Raw genomic sequence first — 16312 nt, forward strand, 5'->3', positions numbered from 1 at the left:
TTCTTACCCGCTATTTACAAAAAATGGTCGGCCATTCACACCTTCTTGTAGCCGAACACATTCGCTCCCGCTATTGATTGTGTACAGTCGGGTATTTTAACCAACTACGGTCGGACATTCACACCTTCTTATGGCGGAACACCTCCGCTCCCTCTTTTGATGGTGTATGTTCGGGCATTCGAACCTTTTCTTACCCGCTTTTTACAAACTATGCTCGGACATTCAAACCTTCTTGTAGCCTAACACATCCAGTCCTGCTTTTGATGATGTATGGTTGGGCATTCGCACCTTTTTTTTTACCCATTTTTGAGGAATTATGGGTGGACATTCACACCTTCTTGCAGCTGAACACCTCCTCTCCCACTTATGATCATGTGCGGTTGGATATTCGAAAATTTTCTTTCATGTTTTCTAGCAATTATTGATGGACATTCAGACCTTGTTGCAGCTGAACCCCTCTGCTCCCGCTTTTGATGGTGTATAGTCGGGCTTTCGAGCCTTTTCTTCCCCGGTTTTTACAAATTATGGTTGGACATTCAGACCTTCTTTTAGCCGAAAACCTCCGCTCCCTCTTTTGATCATACATTGTCGGGCATTCGCACCTTTTCTTACCCGCTATTTACAAAAAATGGTCGGCCATTCACACCTTCTTGTAGCCGAACACATTCGCTCCCGCTATTGATTGTGTACAGTCGGGTATTTTAACCAACTACGGTCGGACATTCACACCTTCTTATGGCGGAACACCTCCGCTCCCTCTTTTGATGGTGTATGTTCGGGCATTCGAAACTTTTCTTACCCGCTTTTTACAAACTATGCTCGGACATTCAAACCTTCTTGTAGCCTAACACATCCAGTCCTGCTTTTGATGATGTATGGTTGGGCATTCGCACCTTTTTTTTTACCCATTTTTGAGGAATTATGGGTGGACATTCACACCTTCTTGCAGCTGAACACCTCCGCTCCCGCTGTTGATGGTGTATAGTTGGGCTTCCGAGCCTTTTCTTCCCCGGTTTTTACAAATTATGGTTGGACATTTAGACCTTCTTGCAGCCGAAAACCTCCGTTCCCTCTTTTGATCATACATTGTCGGGCATTCGCACCTTTTCTTACCCGCTTTTTACCAATTATGGTCGGATATTCACACCTTCTTACAGCGAAAAACCTCCGCTCCCTTTTTTGATCATTTATGGTCTGGCAATACTACCTTTTCGTACCCGTTTTTGACTAATTATGGCTGGACATTCACAGCTTCTTGCAGCCGAACACCTCTTCTCCCGCTTTTGATGATGAATGGTCCGGCATTCTTACCTTTTCTAACACATTTTTCAGCAATTATTGTCGGTCATTCACACCTTTCTCATCAGCTTTTTGCAAATTATGATCTGACATTCACACCTACTTGCAGCCGAACAACTCGGCTTCCGCTTTTGATGGTGTATATTTTGGCATTCGAACCTTTTCTTACCCGCTTTTTACCAACTATGGTCGGACATTCACACCTTCTTACAGCGGAACACCTCCGCTCCCTCTTTTGATGGTGTATGTTCTGGCATTCGAACCTTTTCTTACCCACTTTTTACAAACTATGCTCGGACATTCACACCTTCTTACAGCGAAACACCTCCGCTCCCTCTTTTGATTGTGTATGTACGGGCATTCGAACCTTTTCTTACCCGCCTTTTACAAACTATGGTCGGACATTCAAACGTTCTTGTGGCCGAACACATCCACTTCTGCTTTTCATGATGTATAGTTGGGCATTCACACCTTTTCTTACCCATTTTTCAGTAATTATTGGTGGACTTTCACACCTTCTTGTAGCCGAACAACTCCGCTTCCGCTATTGATTGTGTACAGTCGGGTTTTTTAACCTTTTCTTACCCGCTTTTTACCAACTATGGTCGGACATTCACACCGTCTTACAGCGGAACACCTCCGCTCCCTCTTTTGATGGTGTATGTTCGGGCATTCGAACCTTTTCTTACCCGCTTTTTACAAACTATGCTCGGACATTCAAACCTTCTTGTAGCCGAACACATCCACTCCTGCTTTTGATGATGTATGGTTGGGCATTCGAACCTACTTGTTGCCCGCTTTTCATTAATTATGGGTGGACATTCACACCTTGTCGCAGCCAAACACACTCCGCTCCCTGTTTTGATCATGTATGGTTGGACATTCGCACCTTTTCTCACCCGCTTTTTGCAAACTATGGTCGGCCATTCACAGCTTCCTCTCCACCATACTTGTATGGTGGGATATTCACACCCACTTGCATCCGAAGACCTCCGCCCCCACTTTTGTTGATATTTAGCCGATCATTCGCACCTTACCCGCTTTTGGCAAACTATGACCTTCTTGCAGCCAAAAACCTCTGATCTCGCTTTTGATGATGTAAGGTTGGGCATTCAGACCTTGCTTCACCTGCTTTTCACCAAATATAGTCGGACATTCACACCTTCTTGCAGCCGAACACTTCCGCTCCACCTTTTAGTTTTCTATGGGGCATTCACACCTTTTTTTACACCGCATTTTATAAAAACACCACAGGAACACCGTATTGAGGCTTTGTTCTGACCGCTCATTCGGTGTCGCGTTTCTTTCAAGCAATTCTCCTGGTTAGCCCGCACTCGGCTCGCTCCCAGAGCCGTGTTAAAGTCTGCTTCGCATTCACTCTCTTTTCTCAGCAGATTAAAAGAAACTTCCATCCTGCACCGCTGTTTGCTTTTTCACAAGAGCAGAGGAGAGCGCACCGTTCCCAGCGGCACTGCAGTACCGGGTCGATGCTTGGAGTGAATGGAGCAAGCTCCTTTTTCAACTCCTATTGATAAAAATCCATTTAATATGTAGTCCTTGCATAGACATATCACATATTAAACTGATAAGTACAGATACTACACTTGATCTTAGCCAAAAGGCTAGAACCAGAATCATTCTTCAGGAATCCGAAAATAAGCTCTATTTTATGAGTTATGCACGAATTCGGATTCTCCTATAAAACGAATTCCTTAACTCAAACCAAGTTAAGACTGCTTTGTCCTTCATATTTATTCATGTCTAATCAAGTTTCAACGATAAACAACGTTGTACTTTGTAGAATGAGAAAGAACTTCTTCAGCAATAAGCATCTCTCGACATATGACGAAGTACAGATTTTGCTATAAAATGAATTCCTTCTATCAGCCTGACTTAAAACTGTTTGTCCTCCTTATTTATCCACTTCAAATCAAGTTTCAACAAATAAAAAAATGTTGTAGTTTGAGAAAGTACAACTTAATCTTCAGCAATCAGTATAAAAAGAGGTGCAAATGCCAACCATACATACCTAAAAGGTGGTAATCGAGCTGTAGCAGCTTCGGTAAAAGAGTATAAGTTGAAGAGTTTGTGAATAAAGGTGTGCGCACACATAGTGTGCTGTACGAAAATAGGCAGGGAGCAATGCCGGCTGGGGTATATGTTCTTGTATGTTGTCTGACTGTTTGATTTGAATGTGTTGTGTAAGTGTCCTGTTGAATGTTACATGTTTGGGCTTTGACACGCTTCACTGTGGTTGTTAACTGTGTGGTGTGTCCTGAAATGTTATATGTTTGGGCTGTGTGACATGCTTAATGCTTGTCAGTAGCTACCCACTTATTCATATATAGCAACTGACAACATAAGAAGTCCGGACATACTTTGATAGTAGTTGTAGAAGTATCCTTATTGATAATAGATCACTAATTCATAGTGATAGAATAGTAGATGAACAGGTGCTTGCACATGTCTCACGAAAATAAAATGGGTGTATCATTGCTGATGGCAGAGCAATACTGCCAAACTTATGAGTTCTTGTGGCAAACTTGATTCAGTGTCTTGACGTGTATACGCTGTTTCGCTGACTTGATTGTCACAAGAAACAAAGTGTGTTTGATAAGATCCGACCATTTTATTACGGGAGGATCAGTATGTATGGATTCTGATGTGACTGATAAACCCATTCGTATCTTAAGCATAATCTAATACATGAGACAACGCCCTGGCACACGATAAAAAAAAAAAGAGAGAGAGCGGTTTTGTGTCCCCACAGTCCATAATGTAGAAAAGAGAGAAAAAAGCCTTTCTGATTTGGTGTGTGTGCTCATAGTGCAGAGTGTAGAGAAAAGAAAGCCGTTTTGGTGTCACGGGTGTTGTGACTTACACACACACATTTCTAAATTGAGAAAGGAAATTATTTTAGAGGAAGCACTAGAGTTTAGATCCCACATTTGTTGATAGGCATTCATTTATTTCTTCACTTCTGATGAAGTTTCAACAATAAACAACAAACTTTGTATTATGAGAAAGAACCAGAATCATTCTTCAGGAATCCGAAAATAAGCTCTATTTTATGAGTTATGCACGAATTCGGATTCTCCTATAAAACGAATTCCTTAACTCAAACCAAGTTAAGACTGCTTTGTCCTTCATATTTATTCATGTCTAATCAAGTTTCAACGATAAACAACGTTGTACTTTGTAGAATGAGAAAGAACTTCTTCAGCAATAAGCATCTCTCGACATATGACGAAGTACAGATTTTGCTATAAAATGAATTCCTTCTATCAGCCTGACTTAAAACTGTTTGTCCTCCTTATTTATCCACTTCAAATCAAGTTTCAACAAATAAAAAAATGTTGTATTTTGAGAAAGTACAACTTAATCTTCAGCAATCAGTATAAAAAGAGGTGCAAATGCCAACCATACATACCTAAAAGGTGGAGCGGAAGTATTCAGCTGCAAGTAGGTGTGAATGTTCGACTATAATTTGTAAAAAGCGGGTAAGAAAAGGTTCGAATGCCCGACTATATATTAACAAAAGCGGGAGGAGAGGTCTTCGGATGAGAGTGGGTGAGAATTTCCAACCATAATCTATAAAATACGGTGAAAAAAAATATGTGAATGCCTCATAGAACACTAAAAACGGAAGTGTTCGGCTGCAAGAAGGTGTGAATGTCCGACTATATTTGGTGAAAAGCAGGTGAAGCAAGGTCTGAATTCCCAACCTTACATCATCAAAAGCGAGATCAGAGGTGTTTGGCTGCAAGAAGGCCATAGTTTTCCAAAAGCGGGTAAGGTGCGAATGTCCGACTAAATATCAACAAAATTTGGGGCGGAGGTCTTCGGATGCAAGTGGGTGTGAATATTCCACCATACAAGTATGGTGGAGAGGAAGCTGTGAATAGCCGACCATAGTTTGGAAAAAGCGGGTAAGAAAAGGTTTGAATGCCCGAACATACACCATCAAAAGAGGGAGCGGAGGTGTTCCGCTGTACGAAGGTGTGAATGTCCGACCATAGTTGGTAAAAAGCGGGTAAGAAAAGGTTAAAATACCCGACTGTACACAATCAATAGCGGGAGCGGAGTTGTTCGGCTACAAGAAGGTGTGAAAGTCCGACCATGGTTTGTAAAAAGCGGGTAAGAAAAGGTGCGAATGTCCGACAATGTATGATCAAAAGAGAGAGCGGAGGTTTTCGGATACAAGAAGGTTTGAATGTCCCACCATAGTTTGTAAAAAGCGGGTAAGAAAAGGTTCGAATGCCCGACTATACACCATCAAAAGCGGGAGCAGAGGTGTTCCGCTGTAAGACGGTGTGAATGTCCGACCATAGTTGGTAAAAAGCGGGTAAGAAAAGGTTAAAATACCCGACTGTACACAATCAATAGCGGGAGCGGAGTTGTTCGGCTACAAGAAGGTGTGAAAGTCCGACCATGGTTTGTAAAAACCGGGAAGAAAAGGCTCGAAAGCCCGACTATACACCATCAAAAAGAAGGTTTGAATGTCCATCAATAATTGCTTTAAAACAAGAAAGTAAATTTTCGAATATCAAACCGCACATGATCATAAGCGGGAGAGGAGGTGTTCGGCTGCAAGAAGGTGTGAATGTCTACCCATAATTCATGAAAAATGGGTAAAAAAAAGGTGCGAATGCCTAACAATACATTATCAAAAGCAGGTGTGAATGTCAGATCATAATTTAAAATACATCATATCACGTAGTAAAGTTTTGCATGCTATTTCCGTCCTAGAGCAAAGATATTTCTCTCAGAATATAGGAACTTATGTTCATCAGTAGTGACGTCAGGGGAGTTTGATTGTCCTCCAAAGTTAAGTGGAAACCACGTTTACTGTATGTCTGCATCAGGCCAGGTTGTGAAGGAGAAAATGACAATGCCCATTGCGTGTTGTCACTCCTGATGAGCTCTCCTTCAAACACTCATTTTTGTTATCAGAGTTGTGTCCCATTAACCTGATGGGCTGTGATCTCATGTGTAAATTAGGCATTATTTTAACTTCTACACCAGAGGGTGTTAAGGTTATGTTACAGCCTGACAAAGTTTTCACAGCAGTGCAGTTTGATTCATCGGCACTTACATATGCTTATGAGTGGAAACTTCCCAGCTCTCCTTTTTCACAACAACTAGTGGAAGAAGCAAAAGCGTTAGTTTCACCCCTTTCTGATTTCATGCAACCTACTGATTTGCACTGCACATCACACATTTCTTTGGGGCCTGACAATGACTATGAGAAGAAGTGAAAAAATATGTGCGCCTACTTTATTGGCTGTGTCGCTCACTCCAGAGCACTTCGATTTTTTTAATGTTTGTGGTACTCGTCCTCACATTTCCTTGGCCAAACGTACACACAGGCAGTGACAAGGTGTGGGAGAGTTTGTTGCTACATGTCAGAAAGAAATGGAGTGGACCGTTTCACCTGCTGATCCAAATTTGATGTTTTCTGAACGATTGTCAGCATACAAAAAAACATTTTTGAGTACAATGCATTGTCAAAGAACTGTGGACTTAATTCCTACCACAGAATCACATTTTGAAGCATGTTTTTTATCTGAAACAGATTTGTCTTCGATACCCATGTTGGCTGAAGTGCCCAATGATCTTTGGGCTAAGAGCAAATATGATGTGGGGTTGATAAAAGGCTGTGAACCAGTAATTGTCACCCCTAAATCAGACTTTTGTCCATGTAAAAAACAATACCCTTTTAAGCCTGAAGCAATTAAAGGGATTAAACCTGTTTTTCAATCTTTTCAGAAAACAGGCGTTATTGTTCCTTTTGAAAATTCACCTGTGCTTACTCCATTGATTCCTGTTAAAAAGATTAAAGATGCTGGCCAGCCAGATGAATGGCGTTTTGTACAGGACCTCCAAGCGGTGAATGCTGCAGTTCAGCCACATGCTCCTACTGTGCCCAACCCACACACTATTTTGTCTCAAATTACATCAGATGCACAGTTTTTCTCAGTGGTTGACTTGTCGCCAGTGCACCCTGATAGCCCATTTTGGTTTGCTTTTTAGTTTGAAGGGAGATCTTGGACTTTTACCCGGTTATGCCAGGGGTACTGTGAAAGTCCCACTATTTACAATGCTGCCCTCAAAGCTAGTCTGGATTAACTTCAATCAACCACAGGCTCTGCTCTTTTGCAGTATGTGGATGACATCCTTTTATGTAGTCCATCTAAACAACAGTGTGAAAAAGACAGTGAATCTGTTGAAACATCTTCATTCTTATGGCCATAAAGCCAGCCTTTCTAATTTACAGTTTGTACAGGACGAAGTCACCTTTTTGGGTCATGTGATTTCTAAGGATGGGCGCTCACTTTCTCCTAAACGTGTTGCTGCAGTTCAGATCATTCCTAAACCGGTTACTAAAAAACAGCTTATGTCATTCTTAGGTATAACATCTTACTGCAGGAACTTTATTCCTAACTACTCTTTTCTCGAAGCTCTCTTAGGTGCTCTTATCCATGGTAAAGGCCTCCAGTCAGCTGATCGTGTTCCATGGACTCCTGAGGCTGAATCAGCCTTTAGTCAGCTTAAGCTGGCTCTTCAAACAGCACCAACACTTGGCATTCCAGATCCTCATAAACCTTTCATACAGGCAGTTGATGAGAAGCATGACATCTGTTCTTATGCAGGAACATGGGGCAGGCAAAGGCCAGTGGCTCATTTCTCAGCAAAACTGGACTCTGTGGCTGCAGGCCTGCCTGGTTGTCTTCGTGTTGTTGCAGCTGCAGAGAAAGCTGTCCTGGCCTCCCAAGATATTGTGGGCTACGCTAATTTGACTGTTTTGGTTCCTCATGCTGTTGCCATTATTCTTCTCGAGCAGAAAGCTTCACATCTTTCAACTGCTCGTTGGCTCAGATACACCTCTGTGATATGCCAAATGTCACTGTTAAACGTTGTACTGTTCTGAATCCTGCTACTTTGCTTCCGACTCTTGAGGATGGGGAGCCTCATGACTGTGAAGCTGTTTTGGAACAAGTTTGTACACCCCGACCTGTCTTTTAGAGACTCCTCTTCCAAACTCTGACATGATTCTTTTTGTAGATGGATCAGCTTTGCGTGATCCAGCCACAGGTACTAACTGTGTTTGGTTTGCAGTATGTTCTTCACATGACACTTTGTTGTCTGGTTCTCTTCCTAAACATTTCTCTGCTCAAACTACTGAGCTTATTGCACTTACTGAAGCTTGTAAGTTGGCAGCTGGTAAGTCTGTCACTATTTACACAGATTCCAGATATGCTTTTGGTGTTGTTCATGACTTTGGTGCGCTGTGGAAACACAGGCATTTCCTTAAATCAGATGGTAAAACTATTCTGAACTCCAAGCAGGTTTCTGATCTTCTTGATGTGATCCTTTTGCCTACAGCAATCTCGGTCTGTAAGTGTGCGGCTCACACTAACTCAGACGATCCTGTTGCTTGTGGCAATGCCAGAGCTGATGCTGCAGCTAAGCAAGCAGCTAAATCTTTTCCTGTTTTCGCTTCCCTCTCTTTGCAGGCAGAAGACTCCCTCACAGATCTCCATGCTTTGCAAACTTTTGCCTCTGCAGATGAAATTTGGTCCTCTGGACGCATTTGGTCCTCTGTGGGTGCAACTCATATGGATGGTGTTTGGATGGGACCTGATGGTAAACCCTGTCTACCTAAACATTTTTTTCCTCATTTTTCAAAATTGACACATGGGTTGGACCATGTGTCAAAAGGGGGGATGCTGAATGCACTCACTGCTCAGTGGTTCACAAAAGGGTTCAGTTCATATGCGCAAAAATACTGTCAGTCATGTATGGTTTGTGCCACACATAATGTAGGAAAGGCATTACACACATCGCAAGTTGCACACCCTCCACCAGAGAAACCTTTTGAACATTTGATGATGGATTTTGTTGAACTCACACCAGCTGAAGGAAAGAAATATGCACTAGTAATAGTGGACGTGTTTAGTAAATGGGTTGAAGTTTTCCCTGCAAAACATGCAAACAGTAATGCAGTGACTAAAGCACTGCTAAACAGAAATCATTCCTAGATGGGGCATTCCAGAGAAGATCAGCAGTGATAATGGCACACATTTTGTAAACACTGCATTGACTGAGGTTGGTAAATTCCTGGGAATAACCTTGCGCACACACTGTGCTTATCATCCACAGAGTGGAGGTGCTGTGGAAAGAGAAAATGGTACATTAAAGCCCAAGTTAGCCAAATGTTGTGAAGAAACAGGTCTGCCATGGACAAAAGTATTACCTATTGTGCTTACCTACATGAGAATGAGAATCAGAGCTCAAGTGAATCTCAGCCCATTTGAAATTTTATTTGGCAGACCTCCTAACCTGGGATTGGGACCTGTAACCAGACCCCTCCCTTCCACAACTGTTTGTGATGATGCTATGTTGTCTTACTGTCGAAACCTTTCCACTGTTCTATCTCAAGTTTCACAGACAGTAAAAGCAGCCCTTCCAGCCACAGAAAACACACCACTCCAACCAGATGACAGGTGGTGAAGGAACTTCGCAGGAAACATTGGAAGTCCAAACGTTGGCAAGGCCCGTTCCAGGTACTACTGGTCACTCATACAGCTGTTAAAGTTGCAGAGAGAGCAACCTGGATTCATGCCAGTCACTGTAAGAAGGTACCAGAACCAGTAGATGACTTCCGCCCTGACATACATCAGCCTAACCAACACGCCCGGAAGGATAAAGATAAGAGTCAGCAGTAAAAGCTGTACTCCACCGGTGTGTTAAGTGCTAGTAACCTCTGACACCGAAGATTGAAACATCCTTACTGAGACCTGCGATGAAGGTGATCATACACATGCTGTGAACCATGGCAGAAACTGTTTGTTGTTTGTACTTTCTTATTTGTAACCAGCATGTGCACATTGTACACATTTGTCCTGTACAAACTGTAACTTAGAAAGGCTGGCTTTATGGCCATAAGAAGGAAGATGTTTCAACAGATTCACTGTCTTTTTCACACTGTTGTTTAGATGGACCACATAAAAGGATGTCATCCACATACTGCAAAAGAGCAGAGCCTGTGGTTGATTGAAGTTAATCCAGACTAGCTTTGAGGGCAGCATTGTAAATAGTGGGACTTTCACAGTACCCCTGGCATAACCGGGTAAAAGTCCAAGATCTCCCTTCAAACTAAAAAGCAAACCAAAATGGGCTATCAGGGTGCACTGGCGACAAGTCAACCACTGAGAAAAACTGTGCATCTGATGTAATTTGAGACAAAATAGTGTGTGGGTTGGGCACAGTAGGAGCATGTGGCTGAACTGCAGCATTCACCGCTTGGAGGTCCTGTACAAAACGCCATTCATCTGGCTGGCCAGCATCTTTAATCTTTTTAACAGGAAACAATGGAGTAAGTACAGGTGAATTTTCAAAAGGAACAATAACGCCTGTTTTCTGAAAAGATTGAAAAACAGGTTTAATCCCTTTAATTGCTTCAGGCTTAAAAGGGTATTGTTTTTTACATGGACAAATGTCTGATTTAGGGGTGAAAATTACTGGTTCACAGCCTTTTATCAACCCCACATCATATTTGCTCTTAGCCCAAAGATCATTGGGCACTTCAGCCAACATGGGTATCGAAGACAAATCTGTTTCAGATAAAAAACATGCTTCAAAATGTGATTCTGTGGTAGGAATTAAGTCCACAGTTCTTTGACAATGCATTGTACTCAAAAATGTTTTTTTGTATGCTGACAATCGTTCAGAAAACATCAAATTTGGATCAGCAGGTGAAACGGTCCACTCCATTTCTTTCTGACATGTAGCAACAAACTCTCCCACACCTTGTCACTGCCAGTGTGTACGTTTGGCCAAGGAAATGTGAGGGCGAGTACCACAAACATTAAAAAATCGAAGTGCTCTGGAGTGAGCGACACAGCCAATAAAGTAGGCGCACATATTTTTTCACTTCTTCTCATAGCCCCAAAGAAATGTGTGATGTGCAGTGCAAATCAGTAGGTTGCATGAAATCAGAAAGGGGTGAAACTAACGCTTTTGCTTCTTCCACTAGTTGTTGTGAAAAAGGAGAGCTGGGAAGTTTCCACTCATAAGCATATGTAAGTGCCGATGAATCAAACTGCACTGCTGTGAAAACTTTGTCAGGCTGTAACATAACCTTAACACCCTCTGGTGTAGAAGTTAAAATAATGCCTAATTTACACATGAGATCACAGCCCATCAGGTTAATGGGACACAACTCTGATAACAAAAATGAGTGTTTGAAGGAGAGCTCATCGGGAGTGACAACACGCAATGGGCATTGTCATTTTCTCCTTCACAACCTGGCCTGATGCAGACATACAGTAAACGTGGTTTCCACTTAACTTTGGAGGACAATAAAACTCCCCTGACGTCACTACTGATGAACATAAGTTCCTATATTCTGAGAGAAATATCTTTGCTCTAGGACGGAAATAGCATGCAAAACTTTACTACGTGAATCACAGTCGGCAAGCGTTTCTTCACTACACAGAGCAGGAAAAATGTGTGAGTGTGTTTGTGCTATCACCCATTAGTGGAGGCTCCGCTGCCGCGTGACGTCCAGAACCTGCCTCCCACCCTCAGTCAGCCTTTTGCCCAATTTCATCACTTTTCAGCTGTCCAGTCTGGCCACAGTAAAAACAAATATTCGGATCATAGCTCTGGCGTGGCCCATTTCGACCTCCACTCCCACACGTCCACGTCTTCGACTTCGGCCTCGTCCTCTGTTTACACACACTGCGGAATACATGGTCATGGCTGCCAAATGCAGCTCCTTTTCACACTTGTCCCTTTTGGTTGTCTTACGCGTCTCAACTTGGTTATGAGCATGGCGAGCATATCGGCAAACGTCAGCCAAACGAGGACCCTCACACCATCCCACGTAAATGTTCTTTACTTCAGTGGCGACATCTGGCATGAGGCCTTTAATTATTGCATCGCAAACTGTGGCCTTCTCTCAGCCAAACACCTCTGATCTCGCTTTTCATGATGTAAGTTCCTGCGTATGCTGCCGCTTACCTGGATGACGTCATCATCCATAGCAACAGCTGGGCGGCAGTGCTGGAGTCACTGCGGCAGGCGGGGCTCACGGCCAACCCAAAGAAGTGTGCAGTTGGATGGAGGGAGGTACGGTATCTGGGGTACCACTTGGGCGGCGGACAGGTGCGTCCACAGGTAGACAAGACAGCAGCGATTGCAGCCTGCCCAAAACCTAAGATCAAGAAAGAGGTGAGGCGGTTTTTGGGGCTGGCCGGATATTACCGGCGATTTATTCCCAACTTCGCGAAAAGGTGCCTCTGATCCGGTCCGGTGGACGAAGCAGTGCCAGGTGTCACTTGAGAGGGTAAAGCAGACCCTCTGTGGGGAGCCTCTTCTCCACACACCTAACTCCTCTCTCCCATTTGTCCTGCAGACTGATGCATCGGGAAGGGGGTCGGGGGCTGTTCTTTCCCAGCAGGTGCGGGGCGTTGACCGCCCAGTGCTTTACATCAGCCAGAAACTATCCGAGAGGGAGACCAGATACACTAACACTAACTTTATGAATAGTGCTGAAAATTAGGTAAATCTAATCCACCACTGTCCTTGGTCTTCTGTAGGGTTTTTAAACTAATACGTGGTGGTTTGTTTTTCCACAGAAATTTGGAGATGCATGAACCTAGTGACTTAAACCAAGTAGCAGATGGTTTTATGGGGATCATTGAGAACAAATAGTTACCTTTTGGTAGTATCATCATTTTAATGGTTGTAACTCTCCCCATAAGTGATATAGGTAAGGACTTCAAACGAGAGAGATCGTCCTCTACTGTCTTTAATAATTGCACATAATTTAGCTTTGTTAGCTCTGAGAGCCTGGAGGAAATGTTTATGCCTAAATATCTAATATTTCCTGACTGTAAAGTGATCGCAGGTATATTCTGGTCCCTATAGTTAATGGGCAGAACTGTGGTCTTAGACCAATTGATAGAGTAGTCAGAAAGTGCTGAGAATTTATTTATGAGTGTGATCGTGTGAGTGAGAGACGTCTGTGAGTTCTGAAGGAAAAGTAATACATCATCAGCATAAAGACTTATTTTATGCTCAATATTTTGGGGTTGGATGCCTTTAATATTTCTATCTTGTCTGATAGCAGCTGCTAAAGGTTCGATGAAAATAGCAAAAAGTGAGGGCGAAAGTGGGCAACCCTGTCTTGTACCTCTCTGCAGACTGAAGCTTGGAGAAGTTTGATCATTTGTCCTGACACTTGCACTTGGGGAGTCAGTTATTTTCTTTTGAGGAGATAAGAGGCTTTAATAATAATATCTTGCAAGAGAGAACAACACAGTACAGAATACAGAGTTGCTCTGACCACTGAAGCAAAAACACACAGTTATATTGCCCACTCATCACGTCATCTGTTTTTGGGTATAGTTGATTGTTCTTCTAACTTTCCTCCCCAACCATTAGTTGAGGTTACCCAGACACACTCGTAAATACCAGCCTAACCCTGTCCCCCCTAAAGTGCAGCTATCTCATAATAACAAGCCCACCATTGTAAAGAGGAATTTAAGAAAACAGGGCAGGGTGGTACCTTGCAGCTCAGTCATTTGCAGGTTATACACAGTAACACTCAATACAATGCATATAAGAATTATTTTCCATTACATTCCTCCCTTTTGATTATAATAATACCATTATATTAATCAACCCAAAAGAAACAAGGAAAATAATAACTTTATCTGTAAAACATCAGCCTGCATTTGCACACAACGTGAGTTTAAAATGCAGGCATCATAGTGATAAAGGGTCCAATGATAAACAATCAAAACATGAACAATTAAATATGATTATCTTCATGCCTCTCTAAGTCAGCGTCACTAGAGGAAAAATTTTGAAAGCAAAAAAGTTCTTTGAGTCATTTGAATCATTTGGTGAGATACATACAATGAGGCCTTTCACACAGGGAAAAATACAGCAGCCCTGTATTATTGCTTCCTGTGAAATCAAGATACAATGTGCACATGCTGGTTACAAATAAGAAAATACAAACAACAAACAGTTTCTTCCATGGTTCACAGCATGTGTATGATCATCTTCATCGCAGGTCTCAGTAAGGATGTTTCAATCTTCGGTGTCAGAGGTTACTAGCACTTAACACACCGGTGGAGTACAGCTTTTACTGCTGACTCTTATCTTTGTCCTTCCGGGCGTGTTGGTTAGGCTGATGTATGTCAGGGTGGAAGTCATCTACTGGTTCTGGTACCTTCTTACAGTGACTGGCATGAATCCACGTTGCCGAACACAACCTCTCTCGCTTTTGATGATGTATGGACCGGCATTCTTACCTTTTCTAACACATTTTTCAGCAATTATGGTCGGAGATTCACACCTACTCACAGCCGAACAACTCCGCTCCCGCATTTGATGATGTATAGTCGGGCATTCTCACCCTTTCTCATCAGCTTTTTGCAAATTATGATCTGACATTCACACCTACTTGCAGTCGAACAGCTCTGCTCCCGCTTTTGATTATGTTTGGTTGGATATTCGAACCTTTTCTTAACTTCTTTTTACATATTTTGGTTGGACGTTCACACCTTCTTGTAGCCGAACACTTCCACTCCTGCTTTTGATGATGTATGGTTGGGCATTCACACCTTTTTTTTGCCCATTTTTCAGGAATTATGGGTGGACATTCACACCTTGCAGCTGAACACCTCCTATCCCACTTATGATCATGTGCGGTTTGATTTTCGAAAAGTTTCTTTCATGTTTTCTAGCAATTATTGATGGACATGTAGACCTTCTTGCAGCTGAACACCTCCGCTCCCGCTTTTGATCATACATTGTCAGGCATTCGCACCTTGTCTTACCCACTTTTTACAAACTTTAGTCGAACAGTCACACCTTTTTGCAGCCGAACACCACCTCTCCCGCTTTTGATGATGTATGGTCCAGCATTCTTACCTTTTCTAACACATTCTTCAGCAATTATGGTCGGACATTCACACCTACTCAGAGCCGAACACCTCCGCTCCCGCATTTGATGGTGTATAGTCGGGCATTCTCACCCTTTCTCATCAGCTTTTTACAAATTATGATCTGACATTCACACCTGCTTTTGATAATGTATTGTTAGGCATTCGCACCTTTTTTTACCCATTTTTCATGAATTATGGGTGGACATTCACACCTTCTTGCATCCGAAGACCTCCGCCCCAAATTTTGTTGATATTTAGTCGGACATTCGCACCTTATCCGCTTTTGGAAAACTATGGCCTTCTTGCAGCCAAACACCTCTGATCTCGCTTTTGATGATGTAAGGTTGGGCATTCAGACCTTGCTTCACCTGCTTTTCACCAAATATAGTCGGACATTCACACCTTCTTGCAGCCGAACACTTCCGCTTTTAGTGTTCTATGAGGCATTCACATATTTTTTTTCACCGTATTTTATAGATTATGGTTGGAAATTCTCACCCACTCTCATCCGAAGACCTCTCCTCCCGCTTTTGTTAATATATAGTTGGGCATTCGAACCTTTTCTTACCCGCTTTTTGCAAATTATAGTCGAACATTCACACCTACTTGCAGCTGAATACTTCCGCTCCACCTTTTAGGTATGTATGGTTGGCATTTGCACCTCTTTTTATACTGATTGCTGAAGATTAAGTTTTACTTTCTCAAACTACAACATTTTTTTATTTGTTGAAACTTGATTTGAAGTGGATAAATAAGGAGGACAAACAGTTTTAAGTCAGGCTGATAGAAGGTATTAATTTTATAGCAAAATCTGTACTTCGTCATATGTCGAGAGATGCTTATTGCTGAAGAAGTTCTTTCTCATTCTACAAAGTACAACGTTGTTTATCGTTGAAACTTGATTAGACATGAATAAATATGAAGGACAAAGCAGTCTTAACTTGGTTTGAGTTAAGGAATTCGTTTTATAGGAGAATCCGAATTCGTGCATAACTCATAAAATAGAGCTTATTTTCGGATTCCTGAAGAATGATTCGGGTTCTTTC

At 42.3% G+C, this 16312-nt stretch overlaps 1 non-coding gene across 1 annotated transcript; it reads right to left on the bottom strand.

Moving 5' to 3' along the window:
* Positions 1–2745: 2745 nt before the first annotated feature.
* LOC140276145 (U2 spliceosomal RNA) lies at positions 2746–2932 on the bottom strand. Its single transcript, XR_011908827.1, has one exon. It is a non-coding gene; the product is annotated as a U2 spliceosomal RNA (small nuclear RNA).
* Between the last annotated feature and the right edge of the window lie 13380 nt (positions 2933–16312).

Source organism: Leuresthes tenuis, unplaced genomic scaffold (assembly GCF_036924035.1).
Source record: "Leuresthes tenuis unplaced genomic scaffold, fLeuTen1.0.hap1 SCAF_18, whole genome shotgun sequence".
NCBI classification, from domain to species: domain Eukaryota; kingdom Metazoa; phylum Chordata; class Actinopteri; order Atheriniformes; family Atherinopsidae; genus Leuresthes; species Leuresthes tenuis.